Here is a 27,791-nt window from a genome sequence, read left to right on the forward strand (position 1 = left end):
CTGTTGCTCCTTCCTGGATTGGTATTTCATGTGAAGGATCTTGTTTCTGACTTTTGGCGACCATTCCTGGCTCCTTTTCATTGGCTTTGATTTTGGATCTAATCCAAAATCTAACTTGTAAGACTGGTGGCATATTTTCTTGATAATTTATTCTTTGCTGTATCCTCTGCAACAAAGCAGCAGGTTTATCGGTGATGTATCACTTTCACTTCATTTTAAGAGCTGAGATCTTTTGTATGATGATTACATCAAATTTCTCTGTGTGAACAAGATAAATTAGTGTTATGCTTAAAACTGATTATTTTGATTTCTGGCATCATATGTCTGTAATGTACCAAAAGTGTTTATATGTCTGCAAATTAAAGCTATATATTTTCATAATAACTTATTCTCTCTCTCTCCTAGAATTTTAATTATAAAGCTAAATATTAATTTAATTGTAAGAAATGCATATTTCACAGATGCTTGGGTGCTGGCTATCTTGTCTGACATGTCATAATACTTCCCAAAATTAGTACACTTCAAAATCATAAATGAGAGTTTATGCTGTACTTCTTGAAATTACTGGCAAAAGCAATTGTGTTTCAGCTAATGCAAGGGGGGCGGCAGCTGATACCTGTTTTAAAAGTAGGGAATGCAATTTGAGGCAGGTTTTGATTTTTCTCTCTGTGACTGGCACATTATTTCACCTTGAGCCTCTTGAAATGTTGGAGCTTCTTATAGATATTGGTTCTGCTTTGCCTAAGTAAGAGTATTAATATAATGTCCAGATTTTGCCATTCTACCTATAAGAAATAGCTATTTTTTCAGGTTAGAGTATTTTCTGTTTATGTACGGTTTGATAGCTGTGTTTCATGAAAAGTTAATTCAGCCTGTCAAAGGCTTTGTGGTTAATCACCTTTTTTTCATTTATTTTCATATTATTAAAATACGAAAATGGTATGTATGCCTGAAATGCATTTGTCTCAAAGAGACATTGTTTATTATCTCTGAAGAAAAATGACATTAATTCTTCGGAAATGGCTTCAGTATTATAGATGCTCTGTATTGCTGTGGTGGGGAAGCTAGATCCTCTGCATTTTTTTCTTCAGTAAGGAGGCAAGGTAACTGAAAGAAAGACAGGATTCTTTTCATTGCTCTTCTCTTATTTGAATTAGCAGTCCAATATCTTCTCAAGACAATTTAAACAGGAGCAAACCAAAGACATAAGAAATACAATAAAACCATAAACCTAATCCTTCAGTGTATGTTCATGTGACACTGGGCAGATATTTTTATTCAGGTCTGACAAATACATAGTCTTGAACCTGCTTCATTAAGCTTCCTGAGCTTAGATGCGCTGTTCTTGTTGCTTTTTTTGGTTTGTTTAGTTCAAGCACGTTCCTAATGCATAATAAAATATAATGGTATGAGCCTGTTAAAACCAAAGTACTGCCCATGAAGCATTTTGCTTGCACAATTTTCTACACATTTAAAGAAAATTGATTTGAAATCACACCTTCAGCCATACCAGCACCACTACTTGTGAAAAAGATTTTACCTTGAATAATGCTTCATAGGGTAAGAGCACATTTTTGCCTTCCTGTGAGTAGCCTCTGGGTAGGTAATGTCACTGAAGATGGCAAAATATGCAAAGTGAGTTTTGTTTTTTTTTAAATTCCATATTTTGTGTTACTTAAAAAACATACAGCTGGTAGCAGCAAGTAATAATAATGATATTTAAGCCTGCAATGTTAAGCCTAACAATGATTAAAAAAAACAAAACAGGAATCTTAAATTCATAGAACCTGGGAATTTCTTCTCAAAAAAATGTTCTTTCTCAGTGGAAAAATGCTTGATACTGGCTATATAGCAAACATTTCTGTGACGCTGCTGTTTCCAAAGTATCCCTTACAGAAATCCCTTTCACGTGAAAACACATTTTTAATGAGTATAACTAAAGTAAACTAGGCTCAAATATAAAAGGCCTATTTTATTACCACCTTGTGCAGTGCACTTGCCAAAATATATGCAAATCTTGTCAACACTGGTAGTTGAGCTGGCACAAAAATAAATGTCTCATTCATTTACAGTATCCATTGAACAATCTTAGAGTGAGTGGGTGCTCTTTGTTCATTTCTATAAAAAATGAGATTGTCCTAAGCTTTGTATTGCCAAAGCCTCCTAAACTTGCCATGCAAACCCTTTTTCATTAGAATTAACAAATTAAAAAATAAAAGACAAGAAATGGGCAGCGAGCCCAGCGGCAGTGGACAGAGAAAATCAGCTCAGTCTTCTCTTTTTCTGTTTCATTTTATTCTTTTTAAAGATCTAGGAGCCCCATTACTCTTTGAAGTTACTGTTTTGATGCAAAATTAACCTAACACCTGGCTGAGTATCAATAAAAGATGAGATATGAAAGTGTGGAAGGGGAATTAGAGCACATTGCTTTTTCTTATGTCACGACTCAGAAAACAATTAATCTTACGGCCTTTTCAATCCATTTTCCAGTACCAAGGTTCAAACATGTAGCTGCGCCAGAGTCCACTGAGGACAATGTAAAAAGATCCCACTTATCTTAATAGGACATCCAATGGGAGGTACAGTGTTAGAGCAAAACCTGGCCACCCTGAAAGCAATCACAAAGCCCTGATTGCTGACTGGGGTTTCATTATAAGTTTTCTGCCCCCAGCTGCTGTTTTGGGAAGGCTTTATTAAAATACTCCGACATATGATGAGGACGGATAATCCATGACTAGCGTTTCACTTCCTGGTTCAAAGCAATGAATTCTCAGGGAGCAGCCTAGCAGTTCGGCATAAGTGGAGATACACAGCGTCTCTGCCACAAAGAAATAATCAGCTGAATATGCAGAGTGTTTCTTTTCATGATTCAGGTGTGTTATCAGAGCCATGCAGGAAGCTGACTGCCACCTTCACTGTACTGTGCTTGTCACCAGCTTCTCATAGCCATTAGTTTCTATGTACATTCCTTCTCACTCATGTAATTTACAGGGAAAAGCAAAACAAGACAATTAATTGTCAAATATTAGCCAGCTGAAATACAAAACCTTGATTTAGACAACTCTCCTTTAGAGCTGGCATTTGAGGAGCTAAGTGCATTCATCGTCCTTACCAAAAATAATTTGATTTTAAAGGAGATGTCTAGTGACATTTTAAGTAGAAATAAAGGTATTCAGCACCTCCACTTCCTATAGTCAAGTCCTATACTTTTTATATGAGTAGAAGATGCTCAGACAGATAAAAGTTTCAGGAATTAGTTTTATGCTTTATTTTAACAGTGTGGGAAATGTTCTGAGGAAACTATTTGAAGGCTTATAACTTATTGGTTCCTAACAAGGTTGTTCAGAGTTATGAAATTTCAAATGATTGGCAACATGTCATAATTTACAGTTTTAGGAATTAAAAGCATGTGCAAAAATACCTGTGCAGGCAGTGTTGCTATTTCCTTTTCAATCTCTGTACCAGCCTGAACCAGCAGATAAGAAGATAAAACTGCCATCTGCATTCTGAGATGGAGGGATTCAAAGGTTTTGGCTCACAAACAAATGTAAAGTTAAACAGCTCTGTTTTTCACATTGTGGACGAGAAAAATACTTTCATTCTTATCAGCACAGATTGATAGACTGCATACTCTTTCTAACATGCTGTATACAAATGTTTCAGTGATTTCTGCTGTTTTTTTCATGCCGGTTTCATCAGGGAATGAATTTTAAAGGCCAAATTTCAACTCCTAAATATTTCTGATGACAGAGTACTTTGAACAGATGCTAAGAAAACATCATTCTGAATGAAGAAATATTGAATCATTTATGATGCATTCAGTCATTCATTCCACTGCTTGTGAAAACAAATATATGCTTAAGTGTTCGAGTTGCAGGTTTTCATGTTGCTACCTAATGCTGCTGGTAAGTAGTAAGCATTTAACTGAAATACACTGTATGGGATCATTTAAACTGTGTTCAAATGGGAAGGACTTGCATTTTAAACATCAAGTTGGATGTTGCTCTACTCCCAGCAGCGCCAGCAGTATCAATTCAATCTTCTGTCCTAACTATTTTGTCTTATTTTCCATCTTCAAAGTTTTGGTTAAATATTCATCTTCAGAGCAAGTCACTGAGGTGAGAACTCTTACCTCCTTATGCAGAACAGGAGCAAAGATTGCTTGATTCCTCTGCCTATGTGTCAGCATCTAGTGCTACTTGAGATGCCTTAAGGTATCCCACCTGGCCTCCAGCTGCCAGTCTGGAAGAGTGCAGGCTTTTGATCAATGAACTATTGTATCTGCCATCCCAGTGTGGATGCTTTGGATATTTTAGGAGGGGTTCACTAAACACCTGCGTGTTTTGAAGTGAGTCTTCGATGTGATTCAGCTCCATATTTACACATCTACATTGAAATGTCTACCGATAGGTATCGACCAGTGAGCTAGGAGTCTTAGCTTCCAGGATAGTCTGTGAGTCTCCTCAACATAGTCAATAGAACTAGAGAATGCTTCAGCTTGCTCTAAAGCTGGCACTCAGGGCAAGATGTAGCTTCCCTGAAAATTAATACAAAGTGCTATCTAGAATGCCGTTGAGCATCTCAAACTTCTGCACAGGGCTGTCCGGAAGACTTGCACCTTTCTAGAGGGGTAGCTAGATGCCAAGAGTGCAAAGCAGCACCTAAAATGACATGAGAAAACTATGGATAGGCATGTGTATCCCACTGTTGGTGACAGATCAAGTGTATCAACCTCTCAGCTCCACTGAGTAGAGCTTGACAGACTATAATGGGAACATAAAACATAGATCATACAGAGACATCTGATCCTTAGCATCAGAGCCAAAAAAATACCTACAAGCCTAAAATGTAACAACTATCATACCTAACTTACAAGCTCTGAAGCCTGAATTCATCCCATCTAATTCTGGTGATTTAGTGGAGCCATCTGTGCCCTCTGCTGTGAACAGAGAGATAAAGAATCTTTTTTTGCAGGCAGTTCAGGTCTTTGGTAAGCACTGGAGTTGTTTACTTCTCTCCACTATGTTTACAGATAACTCAGGGTAACTAAGATTTCACTTTGTGTTTCAGTCAAAGAAGAGAAATTTAGGCCACAAAGTGAACTACAGATCGCAGTGCTAGGCACTCCCACTAGCATTGTAATGCATGGAGTGAAACCGGTGTCTCAGACGGCACCAGAACAGCCAGCGTGCTAGGGAGGAAGTCACTTGCAGTCAGTGCAGGTGCCTGGAGCTTACATGACTTTAAACCTGTCTTTCAAACACTTTGTTATAGGCTGCAAGGCTCCATCCATTTGGGTTTCACTGTCCAAAGTTTCTCATGGCTTTATCCTTTTTTTTTTCTTTTTTTCTTGTTATTCCTTTTTTTTTTTTTTTTTTTACTGAAGTGTTGCATGCAAGTCACTCCTATAGAACACAATCAAAGAAAATGTACCTTTGGTTTATATGATGGCAGAGCGCTCACTGAGGTGGTGAGAAAATGTTATCTTCCAGAGAGTGTTCTCAGTTGTGTATTTGGAGGGGATCTCTTGGTAAGGACACTCTCCAGCCTTCTTTTGGAAACTGAGCTGTTGTGTTTAATACAAAGACTCAAATGTCAAAATCCTCCCAGGTTGAGGAGACACAACCATGTATGCCTACTAGAGGAGCATTCCAAGGAACTAGAGATACTTGGCCTTGAAATGGTGCTCCAAGCACTTTCAAAACTTTTCTTTAAACAAATGATGGGGGTTGATGTGGCAAGAAACTGGGGAAAACACAGTCCTGTGCTCTTCCCTCCATGATGAGCAGCTTCTGGTATTTAAAAAAAAAAAAGAAGAAAGAATTTTAAACTTTGAAACAGTTACCTCAACAGTTACCTCATAGATATTTTTCAGAGGTATTTGTCTCCACATAGTTCAGAATAATTTCAATCCTATTCTCTTTATTCATGCTGTAATCCCATTAAAATTGCAATCTCAAGACAGTTATGTGATAGAAGTTGGTCTTCCTCTGTCTAAGGCTCTATTTTCTGAGGAGTGTATTTATAAAGGGTCTTGCTGACAATCAGATTACAAAGAACTGCTTCTCAGGATGTGTTTTACTTCAGGACAGACAAGTAGAAAAGATCAGAAGACAGCAAGAATAAATAAATGCAGTCAAAATGGAAGGGCCCTTTACAAAGATTGCATGTGGGAAATAAAAGGAAGTGGTCAGAAACAATATGAAGAATTTTTCTGGATCTACTGGATATACTGTGTATTATCAGCAGTGTTAATAGTCCCCTTTCAGCAGTATCTCATCCCTTTTCTAAACCTATAAGGATGAGAGCTTGTTGCAGAGCATTGGGATTTCCTGGACACAAAGTACTAACACAAAACACATTAAAAACTCATTCTCATTGTCAGCAGGTCAAAGTTGTACAAAGAAATAAAGGCTTTGGGTAGAATATCTTTAAAGTGTCTGTTTCATTATGATAACAGCATTCTCTTTTCATGGTGATTTTCTGTAGTGTTATTATGTTGGGTACATCCATTTTTGCTAACTCAGGACAAAAACATCTTATTAGAAGAAACATTTGCATCTTCTCAGCCAAAATAAAAGCTGATACTGTGACATAATGTTTCCAGTGAATGCTGTTAATGAAATGAGATCTTTTTTGTGACAATACACAAATACCAGACATGCTTCTGTACTCACTTTCCTAAAATGCATAATGATAACATAACCTTCCTCTTCATATTTATAAACAGAATAAACATTTCATTACAGTAGTAAGAATCGTGTTCTGATATACCACTGTGTTAACACAGTGTAGATCCTGTAGATGTTTTCTGTTGAAATATATTCAAATGTCGCCTTTGCATATGTCGTGACTTAACCCCAGCCAGCAACTAAGCCCCACACAGCCGCCCACTCACTCCCCCCTGGTGGGATGGGGGAGAGAATTGGAAGGGTAAAAGTGAGAAAACTCATGGGTTGAGATAAAGACAGTTTAATAGAGAAAGCAAAAGCTGCACGCATAAGCAAAGCAACGTAAGGAATTAATTCGCTGCTTCCCATTGGCAGGCAGGTGTTCAGCCATCTCCAGGAAAGCAGGGCTCCATCATGCGTAACGGTTACTTGGGAAGACAAACGCCATCACTCCGAACGTCCCCCCTTCCTTCTTCTTCCCCCAGCTTTATATGCTGAGCATGACGTCATATGGTATGGAATATCCCTTTGGTCAGTTGGGGTCAGCTGTCCCAGCTGTGTCCCCACCCAACTTCTTGTGCACCCCCAGCCTGCTCAGTGGTGAGGTGGTGTGAGAAGCAGAAAATGCCTTGACTCTGTGTAAGCACTGCTCAGCAGTAACTAAAACATCCCTGTGTTATCAACACTGTTTTCAGCACAAATCCAAAACATAGCCCCATACTAGCTACTATGAAGAAAATTAACTCTATCCCAGTCAAAACCAGCACAATAGCATATCTATCTAGAAGTCATTTACGTGTTTTGAAGGTGTCTTTTTTTTTTTTTTATATAAGTCATAAGAGAAAAGCAAAGGCCACACAGTTGTCTTGATATTCTCTTTTATTTATTTCTGTTTACCAGGCTAAGTTTAGCTGAACTGAAAACACAAGAATGCTCATCTTTAACTGCCTATTCTTTGAATTTGAATTTAGTGCCGGGTCCTGCACTTTGGCCACAACAACCCCATGCAGCGCTACAGGCTTGGGGAAGAGTGGCTGGAAAGCTGCCCAGCAGAGAAGGACCTGGGGGTGCTGGTTGACAGCCGGCTGAACATGAGCCGGCAGCGTGCCCAGGCAGCCAAGAAGGCCAATGGCATCCTGGCCTGTATCAGAACTAGTGTGGCCAGCAGGAGGAGGGAAGTGATCATGCCCCTGTACTCGGCACTGGTGAGGACGCACCTCGACTACTGTGTTCAGTTTTGGGCCCCTCATTACAAGAAGGATGTCGAGGTGCTGGAGCGTGTCCAGAGAAGGGCAACGAGGCTGGTGAGGGGTCTGGAGAAGAAGTCTTATGAGGAGTGGCTGAGGGAGCTGGGGTTGTTTAGCCTGGAGAAGAGGAGGCTGAGGGGAGACCTCATTGCTCTCTACAACTCCCTGAAAGGAGGTTGTAGCGAGGTGGGTGTCGGTCTCTTCTCCCAAGTAACTAGCGATTGGACAAGAGGAAATGGCCTCAAGTTGCACCAGGGGAGGTTTAGATTGGACGTGAGAAAAAATGTCTTTACTGCAAGAGTGGTGAAACATTGGAAGAGGCTGCCCAGGGAAGTGGTTGAGTCCCCATCCCTGGAGGTATTTAAAAGGCGTGTAGATGAGGCACTTAGGGACATGTTTTAGTGGGCATGGTGGTGTTGGGTTGACGGTTGGACTCGATGATCTTAGAGGTCTTTTCCAACCTCAATGATTCTATGATTCTATGATTCTAATGTTTAGAAACATCATATATAAGGCTATGTACCTAAATGGTAGATACGTGGATATCTGAAAAAGCAATAAAGGAAGCAAGCATGCAGGAAAAATAAATGTTTTGGAGTATAATTCAGTCTTGAAAGTTCAACATAACGTAACTAATGTATTAAGGTCCTCAAGGATGTTTTTCACTATGCTCAGACACAATGAAAACAATTCAGTACCTTCAGCTGTATGTACTTAAGACACATCTTCAGAGTCTTTGCTGCACTCCTTTCAGGAGGTGAGTAGCCTCATCTCTCACTAATGTAAATACAGTTTAAAAGTGTTCAAGTGTTCATATTAAATGACAGTTTAATATGCAAAAATCAAACTAGCCAACATTGCCCATGCCCATTACAGCTGCTGTGAAGACATCAGAAATGAAATGTTAAAGGGTCAGAATATTTTTATTGATTGTAAATAAAGTTTTCCATTACCTTTGATATTGAAACTGAATCTTTCAACATCTATCCAACAGTAATTTTATTTGGCAGAATGCATTGGAGAAATAGCTTAATCAACAATATTTTGATCACTTATAAAATGCTGGAACAAAATCCCCAAGATTTTTTTTTTGCACAATTTTAGCTTTTGATATAAAAAAGTTACATTATTAAAAATCAATACTTCTTTTGCCTGCTATTATCAGCTATGATACAGCCTCATAAGGCATTCAAAGATTTTTCTTTTAATATGTTTTTCATAGTCTCTGCTAGTATATAGTGTTTTTTCTAATACACTTTTAAATTTTTGCTTGAAATTTAATAAAATTAAAAACTACTGAAGGTAGAGTTTCAAGTTTTAGGAACATCCAGAAATACCGAGTCACGAGTGATTCCTAGCTCAGATTCATGCAACCTAAACTTCAGGCATGTATATAAACAAGTTAGGAGTACGCACACCTAAGATTGTTTCCCTAGTCAAGGCAACTCTAGAAGCTGTTTACTGAGAATGTATATGGTTTATGACTGTGCCTGCACTGCTCCCAATTCACTTTAGAAAGACAGCAGGGCCCTATTTCTCAAATTAAATAGAGCGAATCTAGACTATGTACTAGAACGAGAGACAGACAGGTACCATATTTCCCTTTCCCAGTTACAGTGGATGGGAAGCACTCCTAAAGTGTTGCGGAGTGCAAAACCTCTGTAGACATTGAGACAACTTCCGTTTCTCTCCCGAGTATGGAAGGGTTTGTGTGTGTTTGTTTTTCACCTTAATCTTTGTAAGTGCAGAAGCAAAGTTCTTTGAAGTGATGGGGACAGCTGCATTTGACAGAACTGACACATTTTTTGCCGTGTCACTTGCTGTTTGTAAAAATGAAAACCCACAAATCTTAAAAAGAATGAAATATAGCAGACACAGAGGCAATGAAAGGAGTCTCCTTCCTGTTCTGTCTTCCCAAGTCTGCAGGTGATAGATTGCATTGTGCTGAGTATGCAGTTCTTCGATGGAAGTTGTACGTGTGATAAGACACTCTGTGGGAATGACGAAAACAGTATGTGAAAATATGCAGAAGGGGAGTAAAAAGAATTCCTTCTAGCCTAATAAAAATGCACAGATTCTTGGTAAGATTTTGAACTGTTGCACAGGTCAAATAGAGCACAACAGCTTACAGCATCATTACCTCTTCAGCAAATATCAGAAAGTCATAGGCAAAATTAGGTGAGTCCTTTTACTTCGAAGGTAAAGACTGTTTAGAAATAATTTACTTGAATTCAGGGTACTTTTGAATTGAGTGTTCTACAAGATGACCTGGGTGAAAAAAACAATTTGATGTGTGAAATCTGTCTTCACAAGACATGCAATTTTTACAAACTGTTTTCAGATAATGGTTAACAATAAGCTACTGTAAAATTGAAAACTTTTACACAGTGTTATGGGGTTTTAGTCACTTTCCATCAACTTTAAGGAACTAAAAAATAAACAAGACTGGCATAGTAAACAATTTGAACTATCTGAAATGTATTAAAGACAATAAAAGGAAGTGTAAGACCCTTTTGAGCACATCCTCTAAGGATCAAACTCAAAGCACCTATTAGAAATATTAATATGCATTAGTCTATATTTCATTGAAATTTGGACACATGATTACTTCATAAGACGTTTTTAAGAAGCCATTAATAATTTTTATTGAACCAGATACCCCCCCCCAAAAAAAAAAAGAAAGAAAAAAAGAAAGAAAATAAGTATGTGAAAGAATGCCAAGAAATTAGATGTAGCTAGGAGCAATGAAACAGGTTACTGTACTACTAAAAATAAACAATGAAAAGAGTAAAGAGTATCAGCAGAAATTAAAATAGAGGAGGTACCAAAACCTATTAGGTGAACAAGTGTTGGTAAAATGAGGCAGGAAAAGAAAAAACTTAAGTTTTTTAAGAATTCCTGTATAAGTAAAAAAAAAAAGTCCAAAAATGATGCACCCAAATGCATGTCGATTTTTTTTTTTTCCCCTCTAGCTTATAGGACTGCCATCTATGACTCCGAGTGAATGCAATCTTAATTCCAGGTGTTCTATATATCAATTCATTGATGTGTTCACCCTCATTTGAATTCTTCTCAGAAAGTCTTTTTTCTTTGATATATAGTGACGTGGTCTGTCATAATTTGTTAATCAGATGTTTGTGACCTCTTCCAGGTAACAAATATAGCTGAAGATCAAAAGATAAATATGTGCTGTAGTGAAACATCTGACTTATGCTTAAGAACTGAAACTCCCAGGAGAAAATAGAGGAGAAAAAAAGGAAGTGGAGGACGAAGTTGTTAAGCCATTATCCATCGTATTTGAGAAGTCGTGGCAGTCCGGTGAAGTTCCCACTGCCTGGAAAAGGGGAAACATAACCCCCATTTTCAAAAAGGGAAAAAAGGAAGACCCGGGGAACTACAGGCCAGTCAGTCTCGCCTCTGTGCCTGGGAAGATCATGGAACAGAACCTCCTGGAAGCTATGCTAAGGCACAGGGAGGACAGGGAGGTGATTCGAGACAGCCAGCATGGCTTCACCAAGGGCAAGTCCTGCCTGACTAAACTAATGGCCTTCTAGGATGGAGTGACTTCATCAGTGGACACGGGAAGGGCTACAGATGTCGTCTATGTGGATCTCTGTAAGGCCTTTGACATGGTCCCCCACAACATCCTTCTCTCTCAACTGGAGAGGTATGGATTTGATGGGTGGACTGTCCGGTAAAGGGTGAGGAATTGGTTAGATGGTCACATCCAGAGGGTAGTGGTCAACGGCTCAATGTCTGGATGGAGATTGGTGACGAGTGGCGTCCCACAGAGGTCCGTATTGGGACCGGTACTGTTGAATATAGAATCATAGAATCATAGAATCATTGAGGTTGGAAAAGACCTCTAAGATCATCGAGTCCAACCGTCAACCCAACACCACCATGCCCACTAAAACATGTCCCTAAGTGCCTCATCTACTCGTCTTTTAAATACCTCCAGGGATGGGGACTCCACCACTTCCGCTGGGCAGCCTGTTCCAATGTTTCACCACTCTTTCAGTAAAGAAATTTTTCCTTACATCCAATCTAAACCTCCCCTGGCGCAACTTGAGGCCATTTCCTCTCGTCCTATCACTTGTTACTTGGGAGAAGAGACCGACCCCCACCTCGCTACAACCTCCTTTCAGGGAGTTGTAGAGACCAATAAGGACTCCTCTGAGTCTGCTTTTCTCCAGGCTAAACAACCCCAGTTCCCTCAGCCGCTCCTCATAAGACTTGTTCTCCAGACCCCTCACCAGCCTCGTTGCCCTTCTCTGGACACGCTCCAGCACCTCAACGTCCTTCTTGTAGTGAGGGGCCCAAAACTGAACACAGTAGTCGAGGTGCGGCCTCACCAGGGCCGAGTACAGGGGCACAATCACTTCCCTACTCCTGCTGGCCACACTATTTCTGATCCAGGCCAGGATGCCATTGGCCTTCTTGGCTGCCTGGGCACACTGCCGGCTCATGTTCAGCCGGCTGTCAACCAGCACCCCCAGGTCCTTTTCCGCTGGGCAGCTTTCCAGCCACTCTTCCCCAAGCCTGTAGCGCTGCATGGGGTTGTTGTGGCCCAAGTGCAGGACCCGGCACTTGTCCTTGTTGAACCTCATACAGTTGGCCTTGGCCCATCGATCCAGCCTGTCCAGGTCCCTCTGCAGAGCCTTCCTACCCTCGAGCAGATCAACACTCCCGCCCAACTTGGTGTCGTCTGCAAACTTACTGAGGGTGCACTCAATCCCCTCATCCAGATCGTTGATAAAGATATTAAACAAGACCGGCCCCAGTACTGAGCCCTGGGGAACACCGCTCGTGACCGGCCGCCAACTGGATTTGACTCCATTCACCACAACTCTCTGGGCCCAGCCGTCCAGCCAGTTTTTGACCCAGCGCAGAGTCCACCTGTCTAAGCCGTGAGCCGCCAGCTTCTCGAGGAGAATGCTGTCTTCATCAATGACATAGACAGTGGGATCGCGTGCACCCTCAGCAAGTTTGCAGATGACACCAAGCTGAGTGGTGCGGTTGACACGCCAGAGGGACGGGATGCCATGCAGAGGGACCTGGACAAGCTGGAGAAGTGGGCCCGTGTGAACCTCATGATGTTTAACAAGGCCAAGTGCAAGGTCCTGCACCTGCATCAGGGCAACCCCCGGTATCAATCCAGGCTGGGGCATGAAGGGATTGAGAGCAGCCCTGCCAAGAAGGACTTGGGGGTACTGGTGGATGAAAAGCTGGACATGAGCCAGCAATGTGCGCTCGCAGCCCAGAAGGCCAATCGTATCCTGGGCTGCATCCAAAGAAGCGTGGCCAGCAGGTGGAGGGAGGTGGTTCTGCCCCTCTCCTCTGCTCTAGTGAGACCCCACCTGGAGTCCTGTGTCCAGCTCTGGAGCCCTCAGCATAAGAAAGACATGGACCTGTTGGAGTGTGTCCAGAAGAGGGCCATGAAAATGATCAGAGGGATGGAACCCCTCTCCTCTGAAGAAAGGCTGAGAGAGTTGGGGTTGTTCAGCCTAGAGAAGAGAAGGCTTTGGGGAGACCTTTTTGCAGCCTATCAGTACTTAAAGGGGGCTTACAAAACAGATGGCAGCAAACTTTTTAGCAGGGCCTGTTGCGATAGGACAAGGGCTAATGGTTTTAAACTGAAAGAGGGTAGATTTAGATTAGATATAAGGAAGAAATTTTTTATGCTGAGGGTGGTGAAACACTGGCACAGGTTTCCCAGAGAGGTGGTGGCTGCCCCATCCCTGGAAACATTCAGGGTCAGGTTGGATGGGGCTCTGAGCAACCTGATCTAGTTGAAGATGTCCTTGTCCATGGCAGGGGAGTTGGAGTAGATGACCTTTAAAGGTCCCTTCCAACCCCAACTATTCTATGATTCTATGATTCTATGATTCTAAAAGAAATTAACAGATGGGAGAATTAACACAGGCAGAAGTGAGACATGTAACTAGAATAGAATATTGATGCTGCTGTAAGAATTAAATCCATTATTATTAATGTTGGTCAATTAATAAAACTGCAGTAGGCCGTGAAATAAAAACAAACCAACAAAATTATTGGAGATATTTCCTGGGTTCAGTGAGATGCATTTTCCTTTGAGAATCTAGCTGGTAAAAAAGTGAGTTTGGACACCCAAGTATTAGCTCAAACTTGGTAACTTGAACTTAGCTTAAATTTGTTAAACACTTAAGTCTGAAAAATGCTTTTTAAGGCACAGATACATAAAACTTCTAGAGGAAAAGGTGGTTCTTCTTTCCACCTAAGAGAACAGAGATACTCCAGGGTACTCCTGTAGCTTTTTAATAATGTGTATCCACTTCATATGGATCCTTTCAAATAGTCTCTATACCTGGGGGTTTGAACTACTGCTGCTCCCTAAAAGAATGTTGCATCTACTGAACTGCAGTAGAGAGAGGAATTCTCATTCATCTGGTAATGAGTGAGTGGGAAAGAAAAAATATTATTTATTTCATGGGGATTAAAATGTATTTCCTATACCAAACAGAATACTGAACAACAGATACCAGAGATGAAGATTTTTTCTAGGTTTGCTGGTGGTTAATTTGTTTAAATCTCAGAGTAACTAGAAGAGTACAGACGTTATACCAATATTTAGTAAGGCTAGATGGGATGACCCAAACATTTACAAGTCCAATAATCCATAAAACCTAGGTAAAATAAAGAAAAAGCTGATTTGAACTAAGATGGTAGTGAATTAAAGGATAAGAATACATAGCAATTAATGAAAGTAGAAATGATCCTGTGCAAAACTCACCTTGTACAGCAAACCTGAATTTACTCCTTGATTAAATTACAAATTTTGTGAAGTCAGGATGTAACAGTCAAACTTATGTAAGACATTTGACTTTGAACCAGATTATGTACTTTAAAAGTTAGCATTATGTGATTTCAATAAAGCAATTTTAGTAAATTCTTAACTTAATGGAGTTAGTACCCCTTAATGACAGATGTCAGACAAAAAGTCTTCAGTGGGAAAACATCATTTAATTAATGTTTTTACGGAGAGGTTCTGCGGACATAAGTTTTAATTTTATTGTTCTTTAAGAAAACCCAGTTGAATAAGCAATTCCACTTGAACTCCAATGTAATGCCAAAAAGAAACAAAAAAAAGAAAAAAAAAAACAAGAAAAAAGGCCTAGGTTTTGTTGTTGTTGTTCTATAAAGAGAAAAGTAAAAACAGAAATAGAGAAGTAATATTATTCTGTACAAGGCATTACTCAGAACAGTGCGGGAACATTGTGTCAAATTTTGGTGTCATATTTTAAAAGGTCATTGAAAAATGAGAGATACTGCAGAAAAGAGTCACAAATTTATTTGTAAAATCAGAGAAAATTAATTTGAAAAACTGGAGAGTTAGTCTTTTTAATTTTTCTTAAAGAAGGGAATGAACTGATTACATAGCAAATAAGTGCTAAACACAACAGTTTTACTGTAGCAAAAATAAAGGAGTAAAAGATCCACTGCAATAGACTTTTGGTGTCTCCAGATGAAACCTGAATGATATTCTGAAAGGTAGTCTGAAACAATTGAGATCAACAAAAGACCTACTGGATTAAATACAGTGGATTTGTAATATATGATGAACAAAAGGCAGACTAGATGTAAGGATCTGGTACTAAACTTTTTGAACTATGACATAGTTTCATTTTATATTACCTTGTATTTACCTCTTTTCCTCTCTTCCCCTCCCCATGTTATTGGAGTGTTTAGATGAACAAATTAAAAGTATCTGGTAATGTATCACAAATCAAATACAAGTGATATTTATAAAGAATTACAAAGCAAGGCCACTTTCAATAAAGCGTCTGGTATGAACTTTGAACTATAGCAATCACAATAAAACCTATGGTTGTCTCAGCTACAGGGCCAGATTTTTAAAAAATAATTCCTTTTTTCCATATATTCACTCACTGATATGTTTACTAGCTAAACATTCCTCCATCACTGTAATCGTTGAATACTTAGATTAAAATACTAGATAGTGAGGTGGGTTGACCCTTGGTGGGCACCTGGCGGCCAACCAAGGTCAACTCACCACAGAGAGGTTCTCAAACAATTGAAAATAAACTGTTCTCCATCAGCATATTTGTACACTTATTGTTGAGAAACAGATTAATATAACCAGATTCCATCAGGCCAAAAAAATAAATCAATATTAAAGCAGAGGCATCTTCACTGAGAGTACTCCTTGGGATCAGATAGAAAAAGAATGAAGGACATGGTTTGTTCTAAAAATGTGAAATAACCTTTGCCAATAATCAGTCTCCATATGTAGAACTACTTCTAGAGAAGTACATTGAATACAAATGCAACAATATAATTTTGTGCATTATTGAAGTTCTCAATTTATTCATTTTTTTAAGCAAAGTAATCTCTTTCTGTCTCTTCTCACCCTGCAGCAATTAGCCAATGGAAAGTACAAGCATAGGGGTGTAGTGAGCATTAATGTTTATGCATGTTTAGGTGTGCATGCATATGTATATGTGTGACGCATGTGAAAACTATACGGCATGAATCCTAAATTGGAGACATGCATTTCAACTCTGCATTTAAGTATTAGGTTGTACAACCTTACTCCGGTCTTTGTGAAAGCCTTGTCTCCTGCACCACTGAGCCTCCTACTATTGACCAGTAGTTTCATTACTTTTCCTGAACAGCCTGGCCACGTAGTTTCCTCTATAAAGTTGGTTAAACTGAGGGAAACCGTTCTTTGAAATTCAAAACAGGCCATCGAGGACCCCATACAGAGAAGGGAGGATCAGAGCAAGGATTCTTGCCCATCATTCAGGTGGAAGCACACCATACAGGGTTCACCGTTCTCAGCTCTGTAGGTGAGGTAAACTGGTGTATTACATGGACAACCGAGGCAGGATGGGTTGGAAATAAGCTTCTACTCAGCTGCATCTAATTGGACATTTGATAGCACTGAAAAGTCCAGTGGGATCTTAATACTTACTAATTAGTGGGCAGATGACTGCAATAAATGGGGACATTAAACAGAGGAACTTAAGCAATACTGTATAACTGTGACCTGTCTTGGATTGAACTAACTCAGAAGTGATAGGTCCAATATCCAGGTATTGCTCTTGTGAGGCTTTCATTCCTCCCAAAAATAGTACTGTCAGCAGTTTTATACTGGCCTTATTGTCCCTTTAGCTGCTCTGAAATATTTTTATAATCCCCAAGAGTTTCAAATTAATTAAATGACTGCAGTTACACAATAAAATCCTGTTCCTACTCACCTCATGTGATCCATCACAGATAAATCATTGTTCTAAATTGACATCAAACATAACCGAGTCTGTTTTTTATTGAGCTATTATAACAATGACTTTTAAAATATAATAAGCTCATTGTAGAAGTCCAGCTTTTAATTATTTTCATTTCAGTCAGTACCACCCTCTCGGCTGATCTCTATAACAGACAATTTACTTCACTTTGTGTTGTAGATCATCAGTGGGACTTTAATTTTCCTAGGAGACGTGGTGAGAACCCATGGAAGTAAGGAGTTAAGCACTTTCAAATGTAAGTGCGGATCTTGGTTTATCTTGGGTCTGTGAAGGACATCAGGCTGCTCTGTGATATACAAGAAGTGCTATGCATTCTAGAAATTGGCGTGATTATGGCAGGGTTTGCTCACTGTATTATTACTTTAGCTTAACTAGAAATGGGCTGTTGCAAAAAAAAACCAAACCAAAGCAAAGCAAACCAAATCAAACCAAAGCAAACCAAACCTAAATTGAATCAACCAACCAGCCAGTGCCCCCTGCCCCCAAACTAATAATGTATATCCATTAAGTATGCTTCAATTTTAATAGGTACTTTCTTATTCTGAAAGAAAGCAGTTGTCAGAAACATTGGAGGGAGGGATGAGACTGGATGGGTAGGGTACATCCCAATGTAAAAACCAAGAATTTCCCAGGTCCTGTTACAATAAGAAAACTTTTAAATATAGAGTTTTAACAGTTTTTAATGACATTTTTCTATTAATTTAAGCTTTGTTCTCTCTGAAAATTAAACAGTAATTTGGTTTGAGAATGTCTCATCACTCTGCTTATCAGTAGTCATATGCTCACTAAGACAAGACTTAAAAGTTGCTAAAATCAGTCATACTGTTAACGTAAATGCACATAATCCCAATATCTTGTAGACAGAGACCTGGTCTTCCAGAGGAAAAAATTGTGTGCTCAAAGACTATTAGCTGGGGACAAAATGCTAGAAAGCAGAAACTATACATTTAGAGAAAGGAGCTGAAGGACAGTCAGTCCTATGTCTGTGGTGATAACAGCTGTGTATCTGCCTGATTTGAAGTCTTGAAAGACAAGCTAAGAAAAATATTAAAAAAAAAAAAAGGTTTGAATTGACCTACAATTAAAAGCCAACTTTCCACACATACATATCCCAACACAATAAGAATAATTTCAGAGCACATGAAAGATTTAAGTTTTGGTTTCTTTTGAAAAAAGTGAGGCAATAAGGGAGTACTGACAGAAGTGAAGGTGTTACAACTTCCTTCTATAGTATTTATCCTATTTACTTATGTTTTTTCTCTCTTTCTGTGGGAGACCTGTATTCACATTCCTTCTTTACACAAAGCTATTTAAACCCCTATCTAAGGAAAATACCCTACTGTTACTTTATTTAGTGTAGCTGGATGTTCTTAATCTCTTTTACTGCTGTTGTACTTCAAATAAACTATTAAATATTAAAGAGAGTTCAGATGTCTTATCTGCCAGGAAAGAATAGTAACCATGAGGCTTTTTCTGTGCTTGTCTGTCGCCGTTCCTTTGTTTGATGACAGTGAAAGTTCCTAATTTGCTGCTGATTTTTGTGTCAAATTAGGTTCTTCCTTTGTGGATGGATAAATAAAGGAACACATTTATAGTTGCTATATTACAGACTGGAATACTAAGTGATTTTTCTAAAGGAAGAAATAATGAAAGCATTAGTGAAAAGGATAAGATTAAGAGAGAGGAATAAAAGGAAATGAGTAATTAAAGCCTAAATAACCTCCACAGTAATAACCAGCCTTTACATCAAGTAAAAATATCTTGTGCAATCAGTAAATCCCACACACAGTGAAGAGGCAGGAGGAAGCAATCCCACAAGTCTGTCTGCAGATACTGTGAAGCACTTCATCTATTGTTCTGTATGTAAGAGCTCTTCGTAAAAGACTGTATAATCATATGTGTGCAGAGAAAAATAAGTAGAGAAGCACTGAGGGTCTGACCATAGTTTCTGTTGGGTGGCCTGTAGCTTGGTTCTGCACTTATTTGCCTTTGAAGTGGTTAATCAGATGAAGTGTACTCGGTACTTATTCTTCAGCTGATAGATAGACCTATTAAAAGCTTTCACTCCCTTAGTCTCTGTTCAGCTACCGAACTCCAAAATGTATGCCCCAAATGCTCATAAACTCTTTCACTGCCCCAAATTTTTTGATACCTTGGATCCTTCCATTAGATTTGAAAAACATAGATTTAGAAAGTAGATCTTCAACGATCTCAAAGCGAGTGATCTGACCAATGGACTCTAACAAGCTTCTCTCACATTTGCTTTCTTTGACTCAGTGGTATTGCATATGAAGTTAACAGATTCATGGGAGTTTTCTAGAGAGTTCTATCCCAAAATGCCTTGTAGAATGCTATCTAGACAATTTTGACATCAATAGGTTGTGTCAGGAACAGATCTCTCACATGTCAGGTAATTTACAGAACCACTGAGTAAGAGAATAAAAGCGAGTAGTCACAATCTGTCTGCTTTAGGAAGAAAAAAGAATTGACAAGTGTGGTATGCATGACTGAGGATTCAAATCTGAGTGAGAAGCACAGAATCACTGAAGTTGGAAGGGACCTCTAGAGGTCATCTGTCCCAACACCCCTGCTCAAGCAAGGCCACATTGAGCTGGTTGCCCAGGACCATGTCCAGTGGCTTTTGAATATCTCCAACGATGGAGACTCCACAACCTCTCCAGGCAACCTGTGCCAGTGCTCAGTCACCCTCACAGCAAAAAAAGTGTTTCCTGTTGTTCAGAGGGAACGTCCTGTGTTTCAGTTTGTGCCCATTGCCTCTGGTCCTGTCACTGGGCACCACTGAAAAGAGCCTGGCTCCGTCCTTTTTGCACCTTTCCTTCAAGTATTTATATACATTGAGAAAATCCCCCCTGAGCTTTCTCTTCTCCAGGGTGAACAGTCCCAATTCTCTCAGCCTTTCCTCAAAGGACACATTCTTCAGCCCCTTAGTCATCTTCATGGCCCTTTGCTGAACTCTTTGTAGTTGTTCCATGTCTCTTTTCTACTGAGGAGCCCAGAACTGGACACAGTACTTCAGGTGTGGCCTCACCAGTGCCAAACAGAGAGGAAGGATCACCTCCCTCGACCTGCTGGCAATACTTTGTCTAATGCAGCCCAGGATACCATTAGCCTTCTTTGCCACAAGGACACGCTGCTGGCTCACATTCATCTTGTTGTCCACAAGGACACCCAGGTCCTTTTCTGCTAAGCTGTTTTCCAGCTGCATGGTCCCTGGCATGTACAGGTGCATGGGGTTGTTCCTCCCCAGGTGCAGGACTTTGCACTTCCCCTTGTTGAACTTCATGAGGTTCCTGTCAGCCCATTTCTCCAGCCTGTCAGGGTGCCTCTGGATGGCAGCATGACCCTCTGGCATATCAGCCACTCCTCCCAGTTTTGTGTCATCAGCAAACTTGCTGAGGATGCACTCTGCCCCATCATCCAGGTCATTAAAGATGTTAAACAGGACTGGACCCAGTATTGACCCCTGAGGTACACACTAGTTACTGGCCTCCAGCTAGACTCTGTGCCAGTGATCACAACTCCCTAGGCCCAGCTGTTCTTCCAGTTTTCAGTCCACATCACTGACTGCTTATCCAGCCCATACTTCAACAGAAACTCCTTCTTGTAGACCAGGGATAAACAAAGACAAGAAGGGTTTTTTTTTAAAAGCCACAATTCTGATCAGATGGTGCAAACAATTATTTGAACTGTATGTTTTCTTTAGATTTTGGTGGATTCTGCTCATGAGATCCTGGTTTTCCAGTACATTGTAGAAACCTAGATCAATGCTCTAGTTCCTAGGTATTAAGCAGAGGGGCTAGGGAATGAGTTGTTCCACATGAAAACTATGGATTTATGTGTCCTTCTGTGGATTTAATCTATATTTCCTCCCAGGTAGCTCAGTGGACTAGAGGACAGGTGAAGCATATAAGAAAAATAGATGTTTTCCTGATCTTCTATAATAATCTAGTCTTAAAATCAGAGGTAATCTCTTTTTATGAGTTCATCCTTCCTTTCCTGCAGTGAACTTGAATCAAAAGCAGTATGGCATGCTGGTTTATCAAAGTCAGAGGTTACAGTTTTCAGTTATTCATATGAGAAAGAAAAGAACAGTGAAGTATCTTCTTTAAAGCATCTTTTTTTTTCTTTCTTGTATTTATAGCTCATAAACCTGATCTTACTTAATCTCTGTCCTGTGACATTAGTGTCCTCTTCATCCAGAAGCTGTGTACATCATCCGAGTTATACCACAGTTTTCATACATCCTTTCAGTGGATTAAAAATAGACCATTTTACTTAATGAACCACAACATTTCACCTAATCATAATTCAAGTCAATATTTGCAGCATAACTCTTAGTCGCTAAAGTATTGGATAGTTCTGTACTTACCATTTTATATCTGTTAAAGGTCATTATCTATTAATGATTTAAAAGTGCACCAGAGGACCACACAATTTTTTAGGAAAGGAACAGATGTAAATTCTGAGGCAGTTTGGATAGGCAAAATCTCTAGACCTGTTAGTCTTAAGATTTTTCATGAGTATTATTTCATGAGTATTATACAGGCCAATGGCATCCTGGCCTGTATCAGAAATAGTGTGGCCAGCAGGAGTAGGGAAGTGATCATGCCCCTGTACTCGGCACTGGTGAGGCCACATCTCGAATACTGTGTTCAGTTTTAGGCCCCTCACTACAAGAAGGACGTCAAGGTGCTGGAGCGTGTCCAGAGAAGGGCAACAAAGGTGGTGAAGGGTCTGGAGAAGAAGTCTGATGAGGAGCGGCTGAGGGAGCTGGGGTTGTTTAGCCTGGAGAAAAGGAGGCTGAGGGGAGACCTCATCGCTCTCTACAACTCCCTGAAAGGAGGTTGTAGCGAGGTGGGGGTCGGTCTCTTCTCCCAAGTAACTAGTGATAGGACGAGAGGAAATGGCCCCAAGTTGTGCCAGGGGAGGTTTAGATTGGATGTAAGGAAAAATGTCTTTACTGAAAGAGCGGTTAAACATTGGAAGAGGCTGCCCAGGGAAGTGGTTGAGTCCCCATCCCTGGAGGTATTTAAAAGACGTGTAGATGAGGCGCTTAGGGACATGGTTTAGTGGGCATGGTGGTGTTGGGTTGACGGTTGGACTTGATGATCTTAGAGGTGTTTTCCAACCTCAATGATTCTATGATTCTATGATTCTATATTCATTTTTAAAAAGAAGTGAACAATAAAAAAATAAAATTTTCCCAAGTATGCCAATTTACAGCCTTGAAAAGAGTGAGAAAATGATTAAAAATCACATTTTCTTTGTAATTTTTTTCTGTGGTTAAAATCTTCCATCTCAATATATTGTTAGCATAATGACATTCATCAATTACTAAATCAGCAGACAAAGGTATCCAACGGAGAAAAATGAAGGTGCAAGATAAGGCATTACAATGAAGAGGTAAATATTGGAAAAGTCAGATTTAGAGGAAATTTATTTTTGAAGTTTACCCTTTACTGTAACCATCAACAGTCAGACGGCTTACAGTCAATGCATTCACTCTAACCACTATCTAAAACTAATTAGAAATTAATGAATGTGAAAGTTGGGCAGGAATTAGGGTGATAGAAAATTACAGTACTGGTTAGCTATACTCTAGTTCTAAATAATCTACTCAGAACTCTGAGTTAGGCAGAAGACTAACAGGAAGTTCATTCACCTGAGGGACATGATGATAATTTGACCTTCACACTCTAAATCTAAACTTGCAAGTTAAAAACATTGCTGTTCAATTACTGTCTCCACAGCATTTCCAGAATCAACCAGGTAGCTCCTTTCTGACCTGAGAGATTCCTAAAAGCAGTTTATTTCACCATGTCAACATCTACAGCAGCCTAGATTACAGTATAGTTAAAATGAAGACGAGTAGGCACATGTAGGGTCCAGTTCATCTGCTGAAGAAGATGCCTAAAATAGGTCAGTCAAATCACTCCTTCAAATTGTCTGTGTGTTTCTATTTGCTTTAGAGACAACTCAGAGCCACTAACTCAGTTTGAGATGTCTACAGATAAAGAGACTGAATCCTATTTCCAAACCCCTTTGTTTTTTCTACATGTTTAGAAATTCTGAAGTCCCAGAAAATAAATGTCAGCTTTTCTGCAAGCCCCACTGGGCTCCGCAAATGAAGGCAATCCTTAGGCAAACCTCCCAGTGGAGGCCCTAAACCAACAGGCATTTTCAACTTGATTTCTATACTCCAACAGGAATGAGGCCCTCATAAAACTCAGGAAGAATTGCTTTCTGATGTGGCAGTGGAGTTGTAGTTAGCACAACCTCCTATTGTAATAATGAAATGGCTAGAGTACTTGCTCTAGAAGCTATAGACCAAGGTTCAGTTCTTCTCTAACATGAATACCACAGATACATATGTGGCTTTTTTTTTTCAGATTGCCTTTCAGAGTCACCTTGCACTCCCCCTGTACTGTTAAAGGATCTTACAATAGCACCCACCGCTCAACTTGGTGCTTAGGGAAAGATTTAGCCCACTTATTTTCATACCTAAAGCAAGTCTTCGGTGAAAAATAGTTGTGTAAGTCAAAAAGAATGATTCAGAGATTCTGTTTTTTCAATACTACCTTAAGTCACCTAAATTCAGTCAAAATTCTTTGAACAAAAACTTCCTCCACATGTTTGAATATAAACAGAAACACTGTGAAGTGAATTGTAGTCTATTCACCCTTACCTAAGTTCTGTTAAAGTTCAAATTCAAAGTTGCATGTGTGTAATGAACACAACACAAGGCAGCCATTGTCCTTTTAGAGTAAAATAAATCTGTTTAAAAAGGGTTCTCAAGTTTTGAGGAAGGTTGAAGGGGAGAAGTGAGGGAAGGGCAGTGTGATAATTAAAGCAGTTGCCCAGAAATGAGAAAGCTGTACTCAGTTCCCTCAGCTGTCTCAAAGTCCTGAAACCCCTATCTCCAATTGCCACAAAAATCTTAATTTGAATCCTATTCAATTCTATTCCTTTGTTTCAAGCTGAGTGCCTATGCAGCCAGTATTGACAGACTCAGGAAATTAATTCTCAGCCTTTCATGAATTTGAGTATTAAACAATCTATTGGTCTTCTGGTAGTTAAAGCAAAAATTCTTACCTTCCATAGCACTGCTATGAAATTTGTGGAAAAGAAAATCAGATTTCTTTCACAATTGAAGATGAGAATCTGAAAAAGCTAGGCTCAGAATCAATATTTTCAACATTTTAGTCTTTTTTTTTTTTTTTTTTTTTTTTTTTTGCTTGTTAAAGGTTTTGGAAGTGCAATGACAGAGAAGGCCCAAACAAAGGAGATGACCTTTGACAACAAAATTCCTATTGACTTTCATGGATTCAGTATGGAACTGACATCCTTGTACTGAACTAGGATCCACCAATGCCTTCCATTTCCAATACACTGATCTCATGTAGGATGAACTATATCTTCCACTCAGTGGTCCAAAACTTTTCAGGAATTCAGGCAAATTCTTCACTTTTACAGGTTTTACCCCGGTGTTGTTATTCAAGGTAGGTTTTTTTTTATTTTGGGTGGGTTTTTTTGATAAAGCTTGCTACCAGTCTGAGAATTAAAAATGAAATTGCTCTTTAAAGGATCAATTTACAACTGAACTTAACTGCTTGGCCCATTTGGAAAGTTTGCATCTATCATCCATCAATGTTATTTGCACTCACTAGTACAACCAGAAGTTAAAAAGGAAACAGTATATCCATGTAAAATTAATTAAGTTCAACCGTGACCTCATTACATTGATGGAGTGTAGTGCAGCTACCTGAAACCAAAACAAATTTATTTTGATTAAATATACTTCAATTTATAAAAACAACATATCTCACCCAAGTCATAGGATTTCAGGAACATGCGGCTTTCATTCTAAAGTTCACCTAGTACTTAAAGCATGATAAAATGGAGTTTCTTCTGTCTCTTGTTCTTTTTTGATGCCATGACACAAATATTTGATTTGGAAAAAAACACCGCATGATCAGTTCCTTGGCAGAAGTTTAATTTAATCAGATTTAATTTTAAAGTTCATATATGTTTTAAAAGACATATTAAAGCCATCAGAATATGGTCTACTGTCACTTTTAATCCTGTAAGAAAATTTACCTTCATTCCTCACAGGGAGAACTGAGTAGGAAATAATTTTTACAATTCACTAGAGCATTTAGAATTTTAGGAAAATTCCTAGGTGATAATGATATATGGCACTGTAACTTTGGCCTCTGAATGACTAAATTGATAGGGCACGTGAAGTATGAAAGTATTAAATCCCTCATAGAAGGAATTTAATCCAGGTCTTCGACATCCCAGTTAAATACCCTTCCTACCCTTATTATTCTGGGGTCTCACTTGTTCTCTCTTCCTTGCCAGATATTTTGTCTAAGACCTGGGAAACCTTTCCAGAAGTATTTCATTGAAACCAATTCATCACAGCAAAAAGGCTTAGTTTGAGGAAAACGGCATTTTCTGAGCACAAAATCACTTTATTGAAACATTCCTGGTGGCTGTTTGCCACCATCTCTGAGACTTATTTTGATTATTATATACAAAGATTTTTTATTAGCTTAACACACACACACACAGAGAAAAACAGAGTGAAAGAAAAATCCATAGGGAAGTCACTGGTGCTAGCAATACTTTGCTCATGAGCAGAGCTTGCTGAAATATTGTCTCTGGTTTACAATGCATGGCTCTGATTATTTTTTATGATTTTATAAACATTAAACTTGATATTGAGTTATACACTGGGCATGATCTGCACATAAATTCATTTTAAGATGAAGTTTCTAACTAGATATTCTAAAGAATGAGAATAAAAACCATAGCCTAATGTTTAAAACAGAAGAGGAAAGATTTAATTGTAATCCTAGTTCTGCTCAGAATTTGTTGCAGTGTCCTGGATAAATTACTGATGTCTTACCTTCCCCATCTGAGGGAAGAAGATGATAATATGAAACACAGAAAGGTAGTGAGATGGTTCATTCACTGATGAGTCTCAGAGCAGCAAAATATTCACCTGCACAGCTCTGCAGAGATATAAAGTGTTATTCTAAAGTCATTGTACCAATTATCAAATAGTGTTAATATGGCATTTCTTCTGCCTTTAAAAGGATATTTTAGGAACACAGTGTGAATGCAGGCACCACTGACCTCCAAAATTTCATTTTTGTGCAACTAGACCTTAGATTTAGATGGGAGGCAATGTATTTATAGAAGATATTACATCACACACACAGTGTCATCTTGTCTCATCACAGAGAGACAGTAGAGTCATAATTAATGCATTATATAACTAGTTATGTAGTGCTGAAGAGCACGGTGAGAAAGGTGCTTTTCAAATTGAATTATCATTATCACTTGCATCAGTGTACTTCCAGTAATCATGCTATATATTTATAGACAGCAATGAAAGTGAATACAGTGCTGTTGTTACTTGTTCCATCAAAAACTTTCACAATGGCAATGACAAGAACATTGCATCATATCACTAACAGAAAATAAAATATACACCTCGAGACTGAAAAATGTTCCCTACTATATTTTACTGTGTAATTCTAGCACTCAGCAGCCTTCAGCTTTTCTGTTAACACTTGCAAATTATGCCAGGACCAAACGGTACGCATGTCTAATTTGCTGCATACTTGTGGGATGTGTAAAAAGACAGAGAGCTTTTATTAAGAAATGCCACCATAACTTTTAGAGCAAACATAATACATTTGGCAGTTGAACAGTGGGGTTTTTTGGTAAAGATGCAGCAAGTGAAGAGCAGAACTAAAGCATCTTTGGCTAGTATTGCTCCAAAGTGGAAAATTTCCTTCCCTTCCTCTGATTTTGCAGAGCAGTTAATATTGTCTTACCTCTGACCAAACCATTCTGGAAACTAGAGTATCTGAAATTACATTGAATTATTTAATTGTGTGGACAGCAAGTAGTTAGTATCACTTCTAGACTGATCACATTTCTAGATAGGCATTATTGTTCTATCTGTGGCATGAAGAGAAACAATTACCAGGCCAATAAAGCAAGAGGTAGTGTTACATGAGATTGAAATCATGATTAGCACAGTGACCTGGTTATGATACAAATTAACTTTCCCTCTTGCTTTTCTTCTTTTTAATAATTCAGGCATCCTTTTCTGCATATGTTTGCTTGCGTATGTTCTGACTTCGCAGTCTTTATAGTCTTGATTTAGTAGTATTGTTAATATGCTCATTCTGACACTTTTAAACAGCTCTATTAAAAACAGCTTGCAAACAGTAATTCAAACGTACCCTGCAATGTAAATGAAAATGCTCTGGGCAAATATATTCTAAAACTGAAAAAGTTTCTTCTTTTTTTTCTTGTTTCTTTTTTTTCTGACCACCGTCGAGGCTTTGATAACACAATTAGATACATAAAAGGGAAATTAAGTTGATTGAACTGCTTGGTTTTTTCGGTTGAGAAAATACTGAAATTCACAAGCATTCACATCAATACTTTCCACACTGATAACCAATAAATATAAACCAGAAATATAAAACTGCAGGAAACTATCATAATGGCAAGGGGTACAG

The sequence above is a fragment of the Aptenodytes patagonicus genome, chromosome 1 (genome assembly GCF_965638725.1).
Source record: "Aptenodytes patagonicus chromosome 1, bAptPat1.pri.cur, whole genome shotgun sequence".
Taxonomy (NCBI): Eukaryota; Metazoa; Chordata; class Aves; order Sphenisciformes; family Spheniscidae; genus Aptenodytes; species Aptenodytes patagonicus.